This window comes from Lagopus leucura, unplaced genomic scaffold (assembly GCF_019238085.1).
Source record: "Lagopus leucura isolate 7727_CA_CO unplaced genomic scaffold, USGS_WTPT01 Super-Scaffold_100002, whole genome shotgun sequence".
Taxonomy (NCBI): domain Eukaryota; kingdom Metazoa; phylum Chordata; class Aves; order Galliformes; family Phasianidae; genus Lagopus; species Lagopus leucura.
Window position 1 is genome coordinate 18337626 of NW_024962263.1, and position 20839 is coordinate 18358464.

The following is a 20839-nucleotide window of genomic DNA, read 5'->3' on the forward strand; positions in this document are numbered from 1 at the left end:
CCCCCCCCCCCCCCCCCCCCCCCCCCCCCCCGCCCCCGGGCCCCAATAGCAAATAGTAACAGTGCTTGAAAATTCGTCATACTTGTCATTAGCCAGAAGTTCTATCCTACTTCCTTCTGGAGTTCAAACTGGGAGTTGGAAGTTGGGTTGTGAGACAGCTGCTCCTCAGAACTTCCAGTCGTACAGCAGTCTCAATGGGTGAAACTGGGATAAGTACCAACCAAGCTTTGTACAGTGTGATGAAAGTAATACAAATGTTTGGTTATTTTTCTTTTAAGATGAGAGTTTAAATAATGTTATCTTCACAAGAAGAGCTATACAGGCGTCACTGTTAGTTCCATTGCTATAAGATTCAGAAATATACAGGACCATTTTGCAGAAATGTTAACCCTGACTTTTTTTTCCTCAAATGTTTAAATTCTGAACAGGAAGATATTTTGTTTTTTATCTCCTTCCTTTGCATTTGAAGCATGTGTGGTCTCATGGGAGAATCATTGTTCTTTGTCAGTCGTCAATATCCCTTGGTCTGCTCAGATGTGATTTTACTCTTCTTTTACAAAACTTTATACAGGAGACCTTGTGCTAGTATCTCAGAAATAAAGCAGTCTGCTACTTTCAGGCAGGTATTTCTTCATATGTGCATTTGTCATTTTTTTTTAAACTGCCTTTTACAATGACTACTTCTATTTTTTAAAAGGGATCTTCTCTACTCCCTGAGCTCCAATCTCCTCATCAGTCCATCTTTCTTTTCCTTCTGTGAGCATTATTTCTCAGATCTTACCCTCATGCACAGCTCCTGATGTTTCTTCATTGCATTTTTGTTGCTTGCTTTCGCCAGTATCAGTGAAGGTCTTCACAATGCATGTGCCAGCACAGTGTTATAGCAGATCTTAGGTTTTCCTGACTCATGAATAATAATGCTTTTTACACTGGATGGGGACTATTTCTTCATACTGTTTTCCATTTTTTTTTCTGTACGAGTAGTTTCCAGAGTGATGGTATAATCCCACAAATAGCACTTCCATTAACGTCTTGCACTACCTAGATTTTCAGCATTTTTTATTTCTTAAAAAGGCCAAAATGCTCACTGAATAATTTATTGCCTTTTCTAATTGAATGAAGCCAGTGATATATGCATGAGCAGTTTTACATATTTTTGAGGATAGCACCAGTAAGTAGCTTTTTTCTTTTTTCCACTCATTTCGTACTTATTTAGAGTGCACAGGGAATTTTAATTCTTCATGTTTTAATTCCTAAATATTTCTCATGTAGGCTGGATTAGGACACTCCATGTTCAGCTTAGTGATGTTCTGTGTGGAAGCAGTGAAACAGTTGTTTCTCTTTGTAAAGTACAAATCAGTGACCCAATTGCACAAATTCTAACTCCTCCTCTTAGTGTCTTTGAGTTCAACTAGACATCAGGTTTCAAGAAAAGCAACCAAACACACAAGTAACTGTCTTCATAGTCAGCCTCATACATCATCAAAATGTTGAAGGGGAAAAAAATTATGCATAAAGTTTAATATTGTGTTGTGATTCATAGACACATTTAATCCCTAAAATATTTATGCTGAATACTGGCAGCTAATGAGGTCCTGTAGTTCAAATCTGAATTGCTAAATTTCACAATAAAGAATTACTCCTCAGGTATTATTCTATTAATATTAACATTCATTGAATATTAATGAGATCATCCTTAGTATGATGCAAGGCTTTTTTACTTCAGGTTTCTAAAGCTAGCTTTTAAAATAATAATAATTATAATACTTTACCTGTAAGTATCATAAGAGATAATTTTTTTTATCAGGCATTGTGACTGTTTTGGGGACAAAGGGTGACAGACCACGTTTTGGGGCAGACTGGATGTTCTTATTTTCAAAGGCAATTAAGGAGGGGATTTATACAGATTAAGTAAGAAGCATGGTTAATAATGCATTCTTAAAAGTTTTAATACACAAGATGTAAATGAGAAGGTTTGGTAAAGCAGATGAGGACATAACATAAACATCCTCAGTATAGCACTCACTGAAGGCTTCAGATACACATTTTTGCTTTAGAAACATACTATTTCTATAACCCAAATAGCTTGTGAGTTCACCAATAATTGACAGCTGACTAAACGTTACACATGAAATATTTTGAGGGAAGAAAAATAGCCATCTATCTAACCTAAACCTCCCCTATCTCAGTTTAAATATTTGCCCATGTCCTATCGCTATCCACCCTTGTAAACAGTCATTCCCCCTCCTGTTTATATGCTGCCTTCAAGTACTGGAAGGCCACAATCAGGTCTCCCCAGAGTCTTCTCTTCTCCAGGCTAAACAAGCCCAGTTCCCTCAATCTTTCTTCTTAGGAGTGGTGCTCCCCCCAGCCCTCTGATCACCTTATGGCCCTCCTCTGGACCTGTTCCAAGAGCTCTGTGTCTTTCTTGTGCTGGGGGCCCCAGGCCTGGACACAGTACTCCAGATGGGGCCTCACAAGAGCCAAGTAGAGGGGGACAAATAACCTCTCCCTGCTGTCCACCCCTTTTTTAATGCAGCCCAGGATATAGTTGGCTTTCTGGGCTGCGTACACGCACTGGCTCATGCAGCACCTTGCACCTGGCCTTTTGAACCTCATTAGGTTCACATGGGCTCACTTCTCTAGCCTGTCCAGGTCCCTCTGGATGGCTTCCCATCCCTCCAGTGTACTGACTGCATTGCTCAGCTTAGTGTTGTCTGCAAACTTGCTGTGTGTGCACTTGATTCTGTTGTCTGTGTCACTGATGAAAACATTGAAGAGCACTGAGCCTTAGACTGAGTCTTGGGGGTTGCCACTTCTGACTGGCGTCTATCCAGACATACAACATAGACTGCAACACTTTGGCTGTGAGCAGCCAACCAGTTCTTAATCCACTGAATAGTCCATCCTTCAAATTTGTAACTCTCCCATCTAGACAGTAAGATGTGTAGTAGGAGAGTTTGAAGTATGTTATGATACATTTGTTTATATTAACTTAGGTGTTTATGGAATGCTAGTTATACAGATCATTTCTAAGTGGGGGAAAAAAAAAAAAAACACTGGCTCATTGTGTTGATAGCATTATTTGTTTACTTCAGTGAGGAGTTTGTTTTTTTTTCTTGCTTGTGTTTTTAATAAGTCATAACAGTTACTGTTATGTTCCATTCAACTTCAGCTGGATATGGATATGTCAGGAGTATCTTTTAAGACCACCTTTATATTGCTTTCTCATTACAGTTTAAAGTTAATTTACAGAGTATAAACCAAGTCAAATGCATTGAAGGCAGTCTACAGTACTCTTTTTTTCTGATGTGTTTTGGGTTGCTGAAGTTTTAATGTGTTCTTATAATATTTCTTGCAAAAAAAAAAAAAGCAAGAAAAAAAGGAAAATATACTAAGAAAAGTCCCTATCTGCTTAGAAAAATCACTTAAATTTTCTGTACTACTGCTATTAATAAGCCTTTTGGTTAATGTTTAATTTTCAGGCTTCTATTTTCATGGTATATTCTGGGACAAGGTAACTTTATCTTTTGGTTCTCCTGATGTGATAAGAAAACTCTGTAACATGACAGTTTTAATTGCCTAAACCTGTTAAATTTTGATGTATTACATGGTTGACTGCCTCTGAGAAAACTAACAATTTGGCCACAGTTTCATAGTTTTTCAGATCCTGAAACGTTTTCCATTGTGTGTTTTCTTAATAGTGTGACCCTAGCAGTTCTAAACCAAGCAAGTTGAAGCTTTGAATACTTGTAATTCATCTCTGATACCCATGGTTTTCAAGCAGTGTTAAAGTTAAGTGAAAGTTCACTTACATTCTATTTTGTTTAATAAGTGCTATCATAATTAAATGAATATCCATTTAATTTAGTAGTAGAAAGAGAAATTCATTAAGATTCCTGATTAGGAAAAGGCATTAACAGGACTGCATAGGTTATAGAAATTTAACTTCTCTTTAAGGTAAATTAAGCTCAAAGCACACTCCAGTAACGTGAAGGAAATTGCTTAAACTGTACCCGACAAGAAATTTCAAATTTTTTTCATTATGTGCATAGAAGTAAACATACGTTATTAAATAAGTATAGCTAATGAAAATTCTTAAAAAAAATATGCCTTCATAATTATTTTTCAGCAAGTTAAATGTAAAGGTGTATATATTATTGTAAATACTGGTGAAACTATCATGAGCTTTAGGGTATTTCAATTTTTTTTTTTTTTTCCAGTGGGAAATCCTAATGTGAGCCAAATTATGAGACCTTTGCTTAGTATCTCTTTAAAAACAGGTAGCCTTTCATAGAATTACAGGGATTAGAAAGGACCTCTGGAGAATATAGAGCCTAACTCCCCTGCTAAAGCAAGTTTGTTACAGTAAGTTGTGTAGCAAGTCATCTGGGCAGATTTTAAGTATCTCCAGGGAAAGAGACTCTACCTTTCCATGCAGCTTGTTCCAGTGCTCTGTCACCCTCATAGTAAAGAAGTTCCTTTGGATGTTTGTATAGAAATTTGTATGTTCTGGTTTGTGCTCATTGCATCTTTTCCTATTGCTGCTTTGATTGTCTCTGGGTGGGCAATTTGGAATTTTTTTGATTTATCACTTGCAGAAAGTTGTAGAAAGGAAAGGGCCAGCAAGTTTTGCCTTTGACTAAAGTTAGTTCCAACTTTCTCCATCAGTTTTAACAGCGTGTATTGGTAACATAAAGATCTGATGAGGAAACATAAAAGCTCTGTTTATTTTCCAGTAGTTTAGGATGTCCATATTTGATTTGGGCTTGATTCTGAAACTTTAAACATATTTGTAGACAAACTGCATGAGTGCAGCATGCATTTTTGACCTAACCCTTAAAAACATCTTTTTACCGTTCCCACAGCATTTCTCTAACAATAGAGTTAAAACATTTGACAATTCATTCCTAAAAGCATCTGGTCTTTCCATTGTACAGTGAAAAAGGAGGTTGAAAATCTGTATCCCACTGGAGGTGCTCAGGATTCAGTGATTTTATTCTTAAATGTAAGACTTTTTTTAAAGAAAACAATGTCCTTACTTCTCAATTACTCTTAACTCTCTACTCAACCACTTTCCTGGCTATTGAAAAGTCATATCAACTAATTTAAAAAATAAAATATTTCTGCTGAATTGTCTAAAACGACCTCTTTGTTAGGCAATACTGTGCCAATACTCATATGCCTATGAATATGAGTATTTTTGCATATGAGTATTTTATTCCCTTTGGTTACTGTGGTGATATTTGATCTATTTTCTGGTGGGGTAGGGTGTAAAGAGGGCAGTGCAGGTTAAATCATGTGGCCTCTGGAAGTTCCATCCAGTGTAAATAGTTCTGTGATTGGGTAGAGGCTAATCTCTGCACAGCAGTAATCTCTGCACAGTAGTACACTGTTAGAGTGCACATGGTCTCAGATATGATAGAGCATTCTATTCTCACTACTGTTATCTGGGCTACATCTACCTCTGCATATAACAGTACTTTAAAGTCCTGTCTAACTTGGTCACTACCACTGTCTCCAGGATATCTTTCATTAGAAAAGCTTCCCATTTCTGATGGAAAAATACTATAGTATCTTCCTTCTGGACTTGATTTAAAAACAACAACAACAACAAAAGAACTGCTGGATAATAGAAAATTTTTTAAATCAAGGATAGGAGATTTTCTTCTTGTGCATTCCAAATGTCTGTGCTGTTTGGATTGTGACACCTTCCAATATAGATATGTGAATCTCATTAGCATGCTCTTTATATACTTTTTCAGATCAATAATGAGAAATTTAATTAAAACATGACCTAGCACTCACTCCAGTAGCATTCACAGGAACTTCCTTTTGACTTGAAACACTGCTGTTTTTCTCTGATCCATAGTTTTAATACCAGCCACTTTTCAAAGCAGTGGTGAGGTGTAATACCATTTCATTGCCAACAATTCATTGAATCTTAAAAAGGCTTTCAGTGTAAGAAAAAGAAGAAAAATATTTTCTGTAGCAAGGTGAAAGCCTTGTTAATAAGCTGCCAAGAGATACTGCCTTGTAACTCAGTTTTGAAACAATGACATTCTATTTCCAGAATTAAGGAGGTAAGAAAGATTAAAGACATTTTAACTGACAAGCTTTTGTCATTTTTTTTTTTTTTTCAAAAAAATTATGTAATAAAGGCCTAAATTCACAGTTCTCTGCTCTGAAGGATGTTACGTTGGAAGATTGCTGAAGGAATTTGTTTTGGAGCAGAAATGCAACACTGTTTCACTGGTTTGAAAAGCTCCTCTAGCAATGTAATTAGGCTGGGAACTGTTTGCTACTGCTTCAGGAGTTCTAGCTGTGCAAAGTATTCTGATTTGCTGAATCTTACTAGTCACAATGAAACACTAAGGACCTGTGAAGTACATAAGGAGGAAGAGAAGTCCAATGGAAAGAGGAGAGTACGGTGAACAAAAGCAGATTGTCTGAGGTTGTCTAGGCAGATTCAAAATGTCCCCAGGGATATGGATAGCTCTGCAGCATGTTCTCATGTTCCATAACCCTTACAAAACATTACTTTTATCTTTAAGATGACTTCTTGTATTTCAATTTGTGCCTATTGTCCAATGTTCTGTCACTGGGCATTGCTGAAAGGAGCCTGACTCCATCTTCCTTATTGTTTTCTCCATCAAGTATTACCTGCAGTGATCTCTTACATTTCCTTTCAGCCAAGTGTGGATGTTGTTCAGTGTTGTACACAGGATATGGGGTGATGGATACAATGGTCTGTGTGTGACCCTAGCCTTGTTGCAGCAGCAGCTCTAGGAGACAATGGATAGAATCAAGAACACGTGCTTTGGAAATGTATTTGATACAAAAGTATCAATATGAAAGATTTCCTTAAATATTCAGTAACATGATGCATAAAATTAATTAGGGAGCACTTTGCTGCCAAATATGGCACCTAACTGCATTTAAGGAAATGTATTTACCACTGCTGTACACCGGAACCTATCTGATAAATGTAATTTTTTTTATCTTCTGTGGAAGCTGTGTTGATCATATGCAAAGGATTATGTATCCTGGCTCACGCCATTTGATTTCATTCAATTTTGAAATAAGCTTTCAGGGTCCTGAAAAATGGATGGGGCCGTTATACTATATGTTGCTAGAGTTGTATCCACTACATGCTTCCAGTTTCAGTAGACTCTTGACCTAAGCAGGAATTACATGAATTAGGTTTAATTTATACAGATACAAATAGAAAACTAGGCTTACATACAAATTCTTAGTCACTTGTAAAGATAGATATGTATGTGGATAAGTAGATATTAGAAATGAGGACTTGGCAATTTGTCATATTCTCACTGTCATGTTTTTCAGTAATGTCTGGTAGACTTGCTGAGGTCGACTTCCTTTAGGAGAGCTGAAGAGACTGGGTAACAGAAGCAAAGCATTTACATTACTGTCAGACTTTTTCTCACACTTTAATATTCACGACAAGTGGTAATTCTTGGATCAAGTCAGTTACGGTCATTCATAACTCTGGGCTTTCACACGCTTGCCTTGAACGATACATAATATAGTGAAAATATGCATGACGCAAGGTATTTTTTTTACTTGATCAGTATTTTAATAGTGAAATTTTAATAATGAAAGAGTAGTAAATTTTAGTACTAAATTTCCATTCTAACTAGGCTGTATCTGTTATCGATCTTATTGGAATTTGTTTTGTAGTTCATTTTCTTGATTTTAAAAACTGAAGGTGAACTATTACTTTGTATACATCTATTTGCTTTCTACTAATATTCATACCAATGAATATTAGGAATATTAGGTTGCTAATTCAAGAAAAAAATATATTGAATTCTGGATGATCAATCTAAACCCTAAAGGAGTTATGTGTTGATTTTGTGACATCTAAGATGGTGGTACATCTTAAAGATAGATAATAACTGATATAAATTGGTGTGGCAAAATTATTAAATACTAGTTCACAGAAAGATTTCTTGCTAGCTTTTCCCTTTCTTAGTATTTTGAACTCTGCCAAAATGCCTCTCTCCTACCATCTGTCACAGCAACAGAATGCAATGGAGTATTGCTAGGATGGTTCAACCTCTACTGCCACATCTCTGATGTCATAGGCCAGCATAATAAAAAGAAAGGCATTGCTTTCAAAACAGTCTGTGTATATGAAAAGCTGGATACTATTCCCCTTGTAATTTCTTGAGGCTTCTTAATGGTTATTGTATTTTGCAAGACTTTACAGCAATTAATGAGTAAATTTCTTAGGCTTTGAGAGCTGTCCTATTTATTTCAGATCTTTACATTTCTCAAGTTTCAAAATAATTTTAGTACTTAGACTGCAAACAATATTAACAATTAATACAATAAATAATCATAGAATCTTTACTAATCTTGATGATATCTAAGATCATTCAGTCCATCCATCCACTTATCAATATTTTCCACTCAACAATATCCCTTAGTACAATGTTTAATGCTTCTAGAACAACTCCGGGATCAGTGACTCTACCACCTCTCTGGGCAGCCCATTCCACTCTCTCATTCCAACCAGAATATCTTCTGATGCAACTTGATGGAACTTCCTCCTAGTCATATCACTAGCTGTATGTCAGAAGAGGCTGACAGCTACCTCATCACAGCCTCTCTTCAGGGAGTTGTAGAGAGCAGTAAGGTCACTCCCTGAGACTCCTCTAGGCTGAACAATCACAGTTCCTCTGCTGCTCCTCACAAGACCTGTGCTTAAGACCCCTTGCTATGCTATTAGTAAATAATTAAATCTAGAAGTTAAAACAGAATCAATAAATTGAAGAATATGTCTCAGATATTTTTCTATTGCCAGATGGGATTACCTATTTCTCTCCTTCAGTTAAGGTGCATTTTAGTATTACTGTACCTTTTCATTGAAATGTGTGGCTCATTGACAGTCTGCACTGAAACCTGTTTTTAGAATATCTGCAGCTCTATTTTGTTAACACAGCACTTGCATGCTGTGTCTAAAAGAAGATTACACTTCCATTACATGGAAAATGTATTTTACCCTTCCCTTCTACTAGCCTCCTGCTGAAAACTCTCTTTAAAAAAAAAAAAAGCCTTTACTAAGATTAGACTTAGAAAGTGTGTGAAAAGACAGCTGCTTGCCATTGCAGTGAGTGTAGTAGGTGTGTGTAGGTAGTTAATTAGTTGGTGGCATAGAATTTCTCTTGATTGCTCAAATTCTTATATTGTATTGAAAAGACATTCTACAAATAATTTGGCACTCAATTTAAATCAAAGGATATATTCTATTAGCTTTTACAGTCTCTCTTGTATCTGTACTGTCATGTCCCTACAGCTTGTGCCAGATCTTCATGTAAGATATGTGAGATGACACAACTATAGCAGCTAAAATATAGAAGAGTCAGATATTTTCAAATGGGTGTAATTTGTCTAATGTTAACTTAGTATAGTACAGTTTATTTCCAAGTTGCTTAAGTTTTCAGGATGAGAATTCCTTCTTATATTTTGGGAGATATAGAAAATATAAAAATTGTAAAAATATAAATATATTTATGATGCACTTGTAAATTATTTACGTAAGAATCACTTGCAAATGACCTTAGGTAATCAAAGATTACACTAATTTCTTTTACAGCAAAATTAAATTATACTGTCAGCAAGCTTTATTTCATGACTGACAAATAGGAAAGAAAATTAAGTTATGAAGATACAGCCAGCTTTTGAGAAATTGTGAATACATTTTAATATTTTCAATTCATTTCAAGAGAATGGGTGGTGTGTGTGTGTATATATATATATGTGTATATATATATACATATTTATAAATATATATATATATAAAGCATTTTAAGTAGCAGATGTCCCAGTACAGGATCACTAAGGTTGTGTATGAACTGTGCATGGAAGATGTCCACTTGTGCATGACTACTTATAAAATAATAATAAATAATAAAATATAAAATGAAGGTAACTAAAAGGCAGTTTAATTTTTCATTGTAATTTAATTGAGTAAATAAAACATAAGTGAAATTAGAGAACAAATACCGAGATCAAAAACTTGTACCAAAGGACCAGTTGGAATGTGTAAGACTGTCATGTTTTGATAACCTTGCTGCATGTGTGCACTTAAGTTTAAAACACTGTCACTTTATTATTGTGATATATCTTATTTTGCAACTGGTATGCAAGTGCATTCAAATCTGTAACATGAAACCCTCAATTTCATGTTAGGTTAACTAAATTCTGAGTACAGTTCCTACATGCTAATGAAGTAGCTACTTTCTTTGTAATTTATGCCTGATGTTTGTCAAATCAGTCATTACAATTATCAGATAACTGAATTCCTCTTATTTCTATGACTTCCAAATAATAGGGTTCAAACCAAGTAAGCTCTTTGCAATGATATGTTTAAAATGTCATATTGAACATATTGAGCTAAGAGATAACATTGGGAGATTGTTAGTCAAAGAATTTTTCTAATTTTTTTCTACTGCATACGAAAAATCTATGTGATTTATCATGAAATGGATTGGTGTGGATTGGATTGTGCTGTGGAGCAATCTGCACATTTTCCCTCCTTGGCTTTTATTTCTCAGTGAGTTATTTTTGTATCTTAGCCATCATATGAACTCTAAGAAAATTAGTGGAAGCTTTGTCTTGAAAAATTTGACTTAAAAGCAAGCTTCTCCAGATGTGCTGTCTGCTTTTTTTTTTTTAATGGAAAAGTTACTTTTCTATTGCTTTCAGCAGAGGAAGTTGAATGACATGAAGTACTCCTAAAGTTATATCTGTGAGAGAGTTTTAATTCCTAATGTAAGCATCACTTAATTCATAATTGTTTTTTATTTCTTACACTTTCTGAAGTATGGGGCTACGTAATTAATTGTGTTTATCTGTCTATGTATCAAAAGCTTTGCAATATTTGTGTCAAGGTACAAAAAGTTTGGGACATGCTATTTTTTTTTTTTTTGAATGATTACAGAAATGGATGAGGCATATCCATATTTATCACCAGTATTGAGCTTGTACTATAAGCAGCAGTGTCCTTCAGCCAGCTTTTCTAAGCAAAGTTGGAAGCAATCAGAAGGAATTAAAAATTTTATGGATGCAGAAGATAGTTGTTTAATCAGCTAAATCAATGTTTTGTGCATGTGTCTATCAAATTACAGACAGTACATATTGTTACATAGCTTTTAAATTATCAAAGCATTCAGCAAGAGATGCTCCAGAGCTATCAATTACACTGTATCCTTATCGGTGTCTGTGTTCCTGTTTTTGACTATTGTCCCTTGTTCTTTTACTGGGACCTACTGGAAAGAGCTGACCCCATTCTCTTGGTAAGATTGATAAGATACCCATTCAGTCTTTTCTTCACTAGGCTGAACAGTCCCAGGTCCGTGAATGTCTTTGTGACCCTCTGCTGAACTCTCTAGAAGTTCTCTGTTCTTCCTAAATCAAGGAGGCCAGAATTTGATGCAGTACTCCGGATGTAACCTCACCAGGGCAGAGCAGAGGAGGAGGATAACCTCCCTCAGCCTGCTGGTCGCACTCTTTTTAATGCATCCCAGGAAATTAGTTTTCTTAGCTACAAGGGCACACTGCTGTCTCATGATCTAGCTGTTGTCCACCAGGACAACCAGACCCTTCTCTATAGAGCTCCTTTCCAGCAGATTAGCTCCGTAGCTGTACTGGTTTGTTGATATTCTTCCACAGGTGTAGGACTCTACACTTCTTGTTGAATCAAATGGTATTCCTCTTTGCTCAACTATCGAGCCTGCCCAGGCCTTATTGAATGACAGCACAGCCTTCTGGTGTGCCAGCCACTCCTCCCAGCTTCAGTATCAACATCAAACTTGCTGAAGGTGTACTCTATTCCTCCATCCAGGTCATTGTTGAAGATGTTAAATAAGATCAAATCTAGGACCGACCCCTGGGCAACACTGCTAGTTATAGGCCTTCAGCTAGACTCCGCTACACTGATCATCCATCTGAGGTCTACCAGTCAGCCAGTTCCCAGTCCACCTCACTGTCCACTTGTCTATCCCATACTTTCTAAGTTTATTTGAGAGTATGTTACGTGAGATGATGTCAAAAACCTTTATGAAATCAAAGTACAAAACACCCGCTGCTCTCCCCCCATCTACCCATCTGGTCACAATATCATGGAAGGCTGCCACGTTCATCAAGCATGATTTCCCCTTGTTGGATACAAGTAGACTACTTTCAGATCTCTAGTTCTTATGTTTAATCTCCACAATGTGAGCATACAGGCACTTCAGAGAGGAAAGGGCCAGAGGATGTAGGTTTATCTTGAGAGATGCAAGAAATCCCCCAGTAGCTATACACACCCTTGAGATAGCTGGATTTCTGGTTTTTGAGACTTCCTGTCTCAGGGGAACAGGGAATCAATCTCTAAAAAAACTCAACTTTTCTTTTTGACAAGGAATCACCCACTACAAATACTTAGTGTTTCTTTTTACAGTATCTACTACAGGCTGCCAATACTTTCCTGTAGTCTTTCATATGAAAACTGTTTGATTTTGTGTGTTGTAGAAGGAGATACTTTAATAGAAGTTTGTGAATTACTTGAGTGATGATTCTATTCAGATAACTTCAGATTTTATCTGCAACACTTCATATCATTCTTAAGGAAAAATAATATAAATAAAAATCAACTATGCAAACAAAAACCCCATGAACCCCCGGGGCGATATTCCTATTTTGACAAGAGAGAAAATCCTTAATACACAAGATGGCACTGTTTCATTTGTGTAAACATCTCATTTTCACACATAACAGTGAAAATTGTGATATGAAGTACAGGATTGGTTATATTTTTTGTATGATTGAAAATTAGAAATGTGCGAAGTTGGGTGTTCTTGTTGATTATAGACAAACTGGAGCATAACTTTATGTGATGCAAGACCTCATAACTAAGGCAAATGAGAATGCCTCTGAAGTGACTCTTGGCAAAATTGATTGGATTGAGAAATGAAGAATAGATGTCAGCCAAATTGCAGTGTGAATTATTCTTTTGCATTTAAAAATTTAGAGGATTTTTGGAATGTAGCTTTCATATGGTAGCTTTTATCTGAAGCTTCTCACGGCTATTCTGATGTGCATATTATTAGCATAACATTCCAGGTTTCCGCTCTGTGTTTTTAAAGTTGGGTTGTTAAGATGTAAAGTTATGTGCTGAAGTGAGTGAGTGGGTGAATTTCCTGTACTATAGACTTCAAATTTTATGCCTTAAAGTTTAGAATAGTTTTTATCTTGTGTTGAAAAGAATACTATAATAAAAAGTTCATTAAAACACCATTATAAAACATTTTTTTCAACATTTATTTATTCTGTGGTAGACATATTTGACCTTAGATAATATTCACAAGTCCAACATTTGCAAAAACCTAGCTGTCTTTATTAATGTGTTAACTGTGATTTGGGAAGAAACATCAAACTTTTCTTAATATTCAGGTTTGCTAAGTAAATTGACTTCTTATATATCAAATACGCTCTTCACAGGAACAGAATAAAAAATCTTCAAGCATGCATTAGATTATATATAATCAATATGCTATATTTTAACACTTTCACTCTCTCGTCTAAATCTAGGTATGCATGTGCTGACAGTTTAATACTAAGTAATGTGATTTTTGAGATTACAAATTTTCTTAGATATTCAGACACAGAAAGATGTAACATACATCTTTGTTTTTCAACTTTAGAGGTTTAAAATTTTATATAAAAGTGAAGATTTATTGTATTAAAAAGCATTGTCAGAAAAAAAGATACATATTTTTATTTATTATAACTATTAATTGTTACTTCTAGCTTAAGGGTTTTTTTGTTGTTCTTAAGAAAATGTCAGCTTTCAGTTAAAAGTCTAAATCTAAAAATCTATCTTTACCAGCTATCATTTTTGATTTTGCCTCATTGAGCATTTTCAACATGTTTTTCCTCTCACAGAATAATAAGGTGGAAGAAGTGTTCTGTAAGCACATTTCTCTGTGTTTTTCATTTATTTTACGGCACATCATTCTCGGGATGAGGTTAGAAGTAGGTCACTTAAAAGCTGGTATGTACTCTGTAGAGATCGTGGTGCTTCCAGTTTCACTCTGTAGTCTGCATCTATTCTGCTTTGTAACAAAACCAGTACATGCATCTTCCAAGCAGAGAGCTTAGACCTTCCTTAAAAATAGAACGTGCAGTCTGCAAATAAAATTGCATAAATATTGAAATAAATATTTCATTTTCATTCTTGAATTTTTGTTTATGTGAACACTCCCAGTTTATTGATTGTGTTTTGCTCCTTTGAAAACAGTTTTGTCATAATGCTGAAACTAGCAATTCTAATGTATACTGTAATAGTCATTAATTTGCTAAAAAAATAATAACGTATTTTAAATTTTCTGCTTTGAGTTTTTGCTGACACTTAAATTTAGGTTTTTTATGAATGCACTAATAATGACAATTTTGGTTATGTGAGTTTCTTGGTGGGATTTTTGTTTATTTCTTTTTTCCACTACTTTTAAGTTTCTTGGCAACTGTTCAGGACACTGCAAAATAAGCATTCTAATTTTTCTGTGATCTTTCATCCAGTGGGGGTTTGGACATAAAAAGAAGTAAATCTCTAGGATGTTCTGTTCACAGTATCATTATTCTGAGGAACAGAAATAGTGCTTGACTGATATTTATTTGGGGAGGGGAGGTTGGAGGGGAATTTGCATTTACAATTGTTTTTTTTTTTTTTACCTTGTTCTAAAGGGCATTATTAAGTAGCAGTAGGCAATTCTTCATTGAATGATTTAAGTTTGGAAGTATACCAGTAACAGAGCCATTGTATTAGTGCATGTCGTATTCCAGAACTCAAATGAATAGAAACCAAATAAAGGCAATAAAGCATTAACAGCATCAACATGTTCAGTTAAACTTGATGTATGTTTTAGGTGCTGGCATTCAATGTAACATCGTTTATTAGTAACTGGATGTTAATTTATGCTTTTGCTATTAGAAATAAACTTTCCATTAATCATTGAATTGCTTTCATCTAATTTCATTTAACCAGTAGGTACTGTGTTAGAATTCAGAAATCTTTGATGAATATTATGATTAAATCTGGAAGAAAAGAAATGTTATATGTAGTGGGGCTATCTTCCTCTGCTTAGCTAGTAGATCTGGAACTTCAAGAAGGAGCCAGTTCTACTTTCCTTGTTCAGTTCTGATGAAAATGCACAGTGCAGTGCACTGTCTAGTTTTATAGCCAGCGTTAACAAGTTATTGAGTTAAACATGTATTTGCTTGGCGTAATGCGCGAGTAGGGAAGAAGCTTAGTTCCTGGTTCAATTAGGAAGATGAACTTTACATCTTTATTGTTATTTTAATTCTGTGGAATAAAGTAGTTTCTAAATATGAGAATAAATGTTGTTTTTTTTTTTTTTTCCTCAATTCCTCTTAATATGTTCATTTTACATCAATTTAACTGGCGGGTACTGGACTTGTTGAAGTACCATCCAGTCTGTGTTCTAAAATTTTCTGCATCTAGTGATTGTGTGAAAATTGTGTTCTGCTTTCCAGCCTCACATGAAACTGATTTATTCTGTAATATTTCTTCATTAATGGGTTTTTAAAGATTTTAGTTTTCATAATGACTACCAAGATATTTCCTTACAATTACTGACCACCTTGACTTTGGGACATTTGATCGAATTGAAGAGGGATAAAGGTGCATGAGTTTTACAAAATGGTAATAGCCACACTTAATGGACTTTTTTTTTTTTTTCTTCAGCTTAGTAGGGTAATGCCCTTTCTTTAGTTGTTTCAAACAATATTTGCATCTACAAATGGCAACTAGATATCTAGCTTTTGCTTGTTCCAGTAGACATGGCCCTTGCCATTATCACATAATACCATCTTATGGTTGACCAGGACATTTTTATGACATTTTTATATGCTCATCTCACTAAAATCTTACATTTGCTGGTATCCTAGACATGCCTGTCTGTAAAGAAAGCCCTAAGTTATTCACAACATCTGTGATCAGTAGATGATAAAACATCTTTCCTAAATTCTTACATGTATTCCTTCGTCAGTGAGTAGAAATGAAGATATTTAATCTCTGTCCTCTCTCAGAAACGTAGAATCACAGTGAATATATACATCTTCTGCGTAATGTTTCCTTTGCCTTCTTAGCCCTTTATATTTTCTGCAGATGCGTAGTTTTTAATTTCACTGTGATATATTGCCAGTCTGTCCATAGTCAGTACTGTAGACTCTTCACTTGGTGTCTGATTACACTAGGAATTTATCCTTGGAGTTTGAAGCCAGCATCTTTAACAGATTGATCACACCAGTTCCCTAGTGAGGCTGTTCAGGGTGATGAAGGTGTGTTGATGCCTGTAGGGTCCTGACAAGTAGGTATCTGCCTCAGTTGCAATGTAGAATTTTGGTCCTCTGATGAGGAAGGTAATTTTACTGTGCAATCCTCATGACGGGTGGATGATGGGAAATTATAAACCCATCATAAAGATCAGGTTGGCATATTCAGATGTAGATTTACAGTTATAATTTAATCACAGAATATGAACAGATAGAATTTTGTAGATCAGAAGAAGAGAAGGCATATGTTACCACTGGCATTATTATTTTATGTTCAAGCATGCAAAATATTACTTTCCGGCATTATTCATACAATCTCTTGGGAGAAAGGTTACTGTGACAGGAGCTCCTATTGAAACAGAGATTTACAACCAGTCGTCTTTTAAAAATTAGATTTGTGTGTACAGGAGAGATGGAAGAAAATGGATGGTGAAGTGCACTACGCTCCTTTCAGATGGTATTAGATTCACGCTTATCGCATTGTGTAGGATTTTTATTTTATTTTATTTTTGTTTTTTTTTTTTTGTCAAAGATGGCTGGGGTGATCATAATCTGCTGGGATCACATTCTAATTCTGTTACCCCAATACAGATCTCTTTGACAATTTTTTTTTCTAATTCCTGTCATATTCTGATAAATTTATTTGATAGAAATACAACATTGGGGAAATTGAATAACTTGCTTTTAGAGCTAGGTAAGAACTGATTTTTCACCAGTGCATCAGAAGACAATGTTCTTGATTCAATTGAAAAATTCTGCAAAGTGTTTTTAAATATTTAAGAATGTTTGGCTTTATGTCAGTTTAATGTGTCAGTTTGCTGATGTGCAATTTGTTAATTATTTAAAAGAAACAACAAATCTGAAATAATATAATGATACTGACATAAAATTATGGATACTTCTTAAATAAAAAGCCCCTCTGTATTTCAGTGATTGATCTTGAATCTTCTCAAACATTTTTGAGCATAATTATTAAGCACAGAGTGGCGAAAATGAGCTTCAGGTTTATGGAATGGGTTCTAGTTTCCAGCTGCTTATTTGCATTAAGAGAAACTAAACTAAAACTAAACTGCAGTCATCTTTGCTTTTTCTCATTTTCATCAGTACTGCACTAGATAATCACCTAACAAGTCATTGAAAATATCTCTAAAGTATGGCTTTTATAATTTGGCAACGCAGGGCTGTACATGGAAAGGGCAGGCATGTTCACCACATTTGGTAAAATATGGACCAATATTGTCCATACCGCCCACGTCTGGAATTAGCATAGAATGAATAAATGTAGTTGAATTTGGTTTTATCACATGGAGCTATTGGGTGGAGCTGATGTCAGAGCACAGGGCACTGTACTGGGTATTATTGCTGAAGAAGTAATATTCAAGCTATGTAAGGATAGCTGCTAGTAGTGTAATGAAACAAGAGAATAGAGAGCTAGAATGGAAAGAAAAGTTAGCAAGTGAGATTGGTTGAATTAAACTGTTAGGCAGTGTTTGCATTCAATTTGGTATTCTCATTCATTCTGGAAGTAGACCATCAATATCTAAAGCTTTTTGCTAATCAACATTTCTTTTTCAGACTTGGAAATGTCTGTAAAGTTTTCTGTTTCAGGAAGAAGCGCTTAGTAGTGATGAATAATACTGCTTGAAATTTCATAGTATGATATTATAAAAGTTACACTAAGTGCCAAAAGGCTGTTACATTTAACATAAACAAGACAGGCCAGGCTTAGTATTTTAGAAGCAGAGATTGCACTTACTGGGTGGAGGGGGCAGAAAGGAGCAGTGTAATAGCATGAAATGTGCAGGAGAGAGATGTGAGGCCAAGACTCCTACCAGTCAGCTTCTCATAAAAAATATTAAGGGGAATCAGGATTTTAAATTAAAAGCTGCTCTGTCTCCATGCAAATTCTATGAAATTTTGAAGCTCCAAGCTTTATAAGCAATAGTACTTTGGAATACCTGATCCCTTTTAAACCAGAGTTCTAATTAAACACAGCAACAGTATTTGCACACCTCTAGAACATGGATGTGAAAATAATGGTGAAGAGATGTATGCTTAGCAACTTAAAAAGGCTTATCAGAAAAACAACAACAAAACAAAAAACAAACAGGAAACTTGTTACTGGCTCTTGTTGAGATCGGATTGGAATACTTGCTACTTTTTGGGAGTGGAAGAGAAAGATGTAGCTTGGTTTTGATCGGCAGGACTTAGAGGATATTTCTCTTCAAGTTACAATTTGCCTAAATGAAAAATCACTTTGTGACACTAATCATTTAATGTTATGTAAAGACAAAGACGTGCACAAATGTACACTACATTCAATTACATGCCGATCTACTGAACAGAACATAAGGATATTGTTTTACAATCTCTGTATAATTGACAAACTACAGATGAGAAGATCTTTCTTTTGTTTTTTTCTTTTCTGTCAGAATGCCCTTTTAAAGATTGGTTTATTTCACTTTTTAATTAAAAAAAAAAAAAAAAAGAAACCCACACACTCTACTTTCCTACCACTCTCATAGGAAAAAAAATCTCCTTCCCAGCAAAATGCCAGATAACGCCATGGTTTTCATGAGGGTTAAGGAGTGCAGAAGCAATATGTGTAGTGATTACAGAAGATGGTTTTGTCTTATTTGGGACATAATAAGAACACTGTCATTATTCTGCTTGACTGGCTCATTTTTAATGTCGCCTTAGGCAGTCAGTGGGTAGATATGAACTTTTCTTTATTCCTTTTGACCCTAAAATACACTGTCAAATCAAGTATTAATTTCAATGTCTTTGCATCTCTTCAGGGAAGAAAAAAACAACGTGAAGGAGATTATTTCACCTCCTCTTAGTCATTAGTTCTTGTAACATTTGTTTGAATATGAAAACAATATGGTAAGAAATTTTGAATTTTGCTCTCATCATATTAGGAAGAGCAAAACAACGAAGGTAGGCTGCCTGTGAGGGAAGCAGAATATGTGGTTTTCTAAACGCCAAAGACACTCTACATAACCTCAGTCCTAAGACCTGCTCACACCTGAGCTTTACTTCATGACCCGAGAAGGTTGTGGATTGGCCTGAGAGGAATTCCTAAGGCATCAGAAGTGTGTTGGTGTTGCAAGCATCAGGACTCTCTGTAGGTTTTGATTGAATCTTCAAGGTTGGCTGTGTCCCATTCATAAGTGGAGTTACTACTTTTTCAAGGTCATGGAGGAAGACCATGTGGAAGCCCAGAGAAAGAAGAAAAACAGCCTGAAGACAGCTTCCTCAGTCCCCCTTCCTCTGCCCAGGGTTTGTATTTGTATTATTTAAAAAATGCTGAGGTAATGTTCAAAATCTGTAAGCAGTTAGTTTTACATACAATATTAAGTTCGTATTTGAGCTTCCTCTTTACAAATCTTTCCTCTCAGATACCTAGTTTTATCTGGAAACATGAATGGGATTCCTTACTTAGAAGAAATGGCATATGGATTTATATATATATGCTTTTAAGCTTGAGCTTGTACCAAGAAACTAAAGTGTTACATTCAAAACATGTGCTTGTTTTCACCATTTGTATTAAATGTCAAAACTATTTCCTTTTTAGAGACTTTAGAAAACAGATCAGTGATGCAAACTTGTCTTTTTGTTTTCAAAAAATGGTAAAAGGCAACAAGTAGAAAAACTGGGAGTTTGGCAAAGAAAATCATGCTATCCCTCCTTAGTGGCTCCCAAAAGGAGCTGAGTGAGTGCACTGAATCAATGTATTTATCTTCCTTCTCTTCCAGCTGCCTATCCCAACATGCTTTCACTTGGGCATCAACAAAGGTCTTCGTGTTTGGCAGCAAGACCAGAGTAATCTCTGAGAAGTAAAAACCAATAATAAATGTTTGTCCTAATTTTTGGTTCAGCAGAGAGAGTCCTGTAAGAGCTGTTCACATCAAGACAATTTGCAACTCATTATATTGTGTTGTCCTTACATTTATCTGAATGTTACTAGTGTCAGCATCAGTAGGGTTTAGTGCAAAGTCTATTGCTTGCAAGAATTGTTCCATTGGATCTAGCTTTCAGAGTAAGGTCTAACATTTGCTTCTAAGAATTAGCTAGAGTAAAAACTAGAAATGAAGTCTGAACCTCAATCTTCAGCAAATAGCCACTTCTCAACAAAAACAGTCAATACAAGGTGCCCGCGAAGTGTTTGGACAATTCTTTCTTATGAGGTAGAAGTCCTGAAATCAGGATCTTTTATCCTGGGAATAAAAACCTCTTCAGTTTCCCATATAAAGTGCAGGTGAATGATAGCTATAAAAATGATGCTGTGAATGGTCTTGAATAGGAGGAGGAAAGAAAGAAAAAATTAATGTCTGTAATCTCTCCAAAATAGTGATGGCATACTGAACCTGATCAGATAGATTGCAGTCCTCAGAGAGACAATTCAATAAATTATGTATTTAATTCACTTAACACCAACAGTGACCTGGTCATGCAATAAGAAAAAGACTGTTGC

The 20839-nt window shown here is 35.4% G+C and overlaps 1 long non-coding RNA gene across 1 annotated transcript in view; it reads left to right on the top strand.

Moving 5' to 3' along the window:
• LOC122178515 overlaps positions 1-20223 on the top strand; it is a 29764-nt gene extending 9541 nt beyond the window's left edge. Inside the window, exons 3-4 of the long non-coding RNA XR_006178363.1 lie at positions 19558-19644; positions 20121-20223. This is a non-coding gene — a long non-coding RNA (uncharacterized LOC122178515). The remainder of the gene's footprint in view (positions 1-19557; positions 19645-20120) is intronic.
• The last annotated feature ends 616 nt before the right edge of the window (positions 20224-20839 follow it).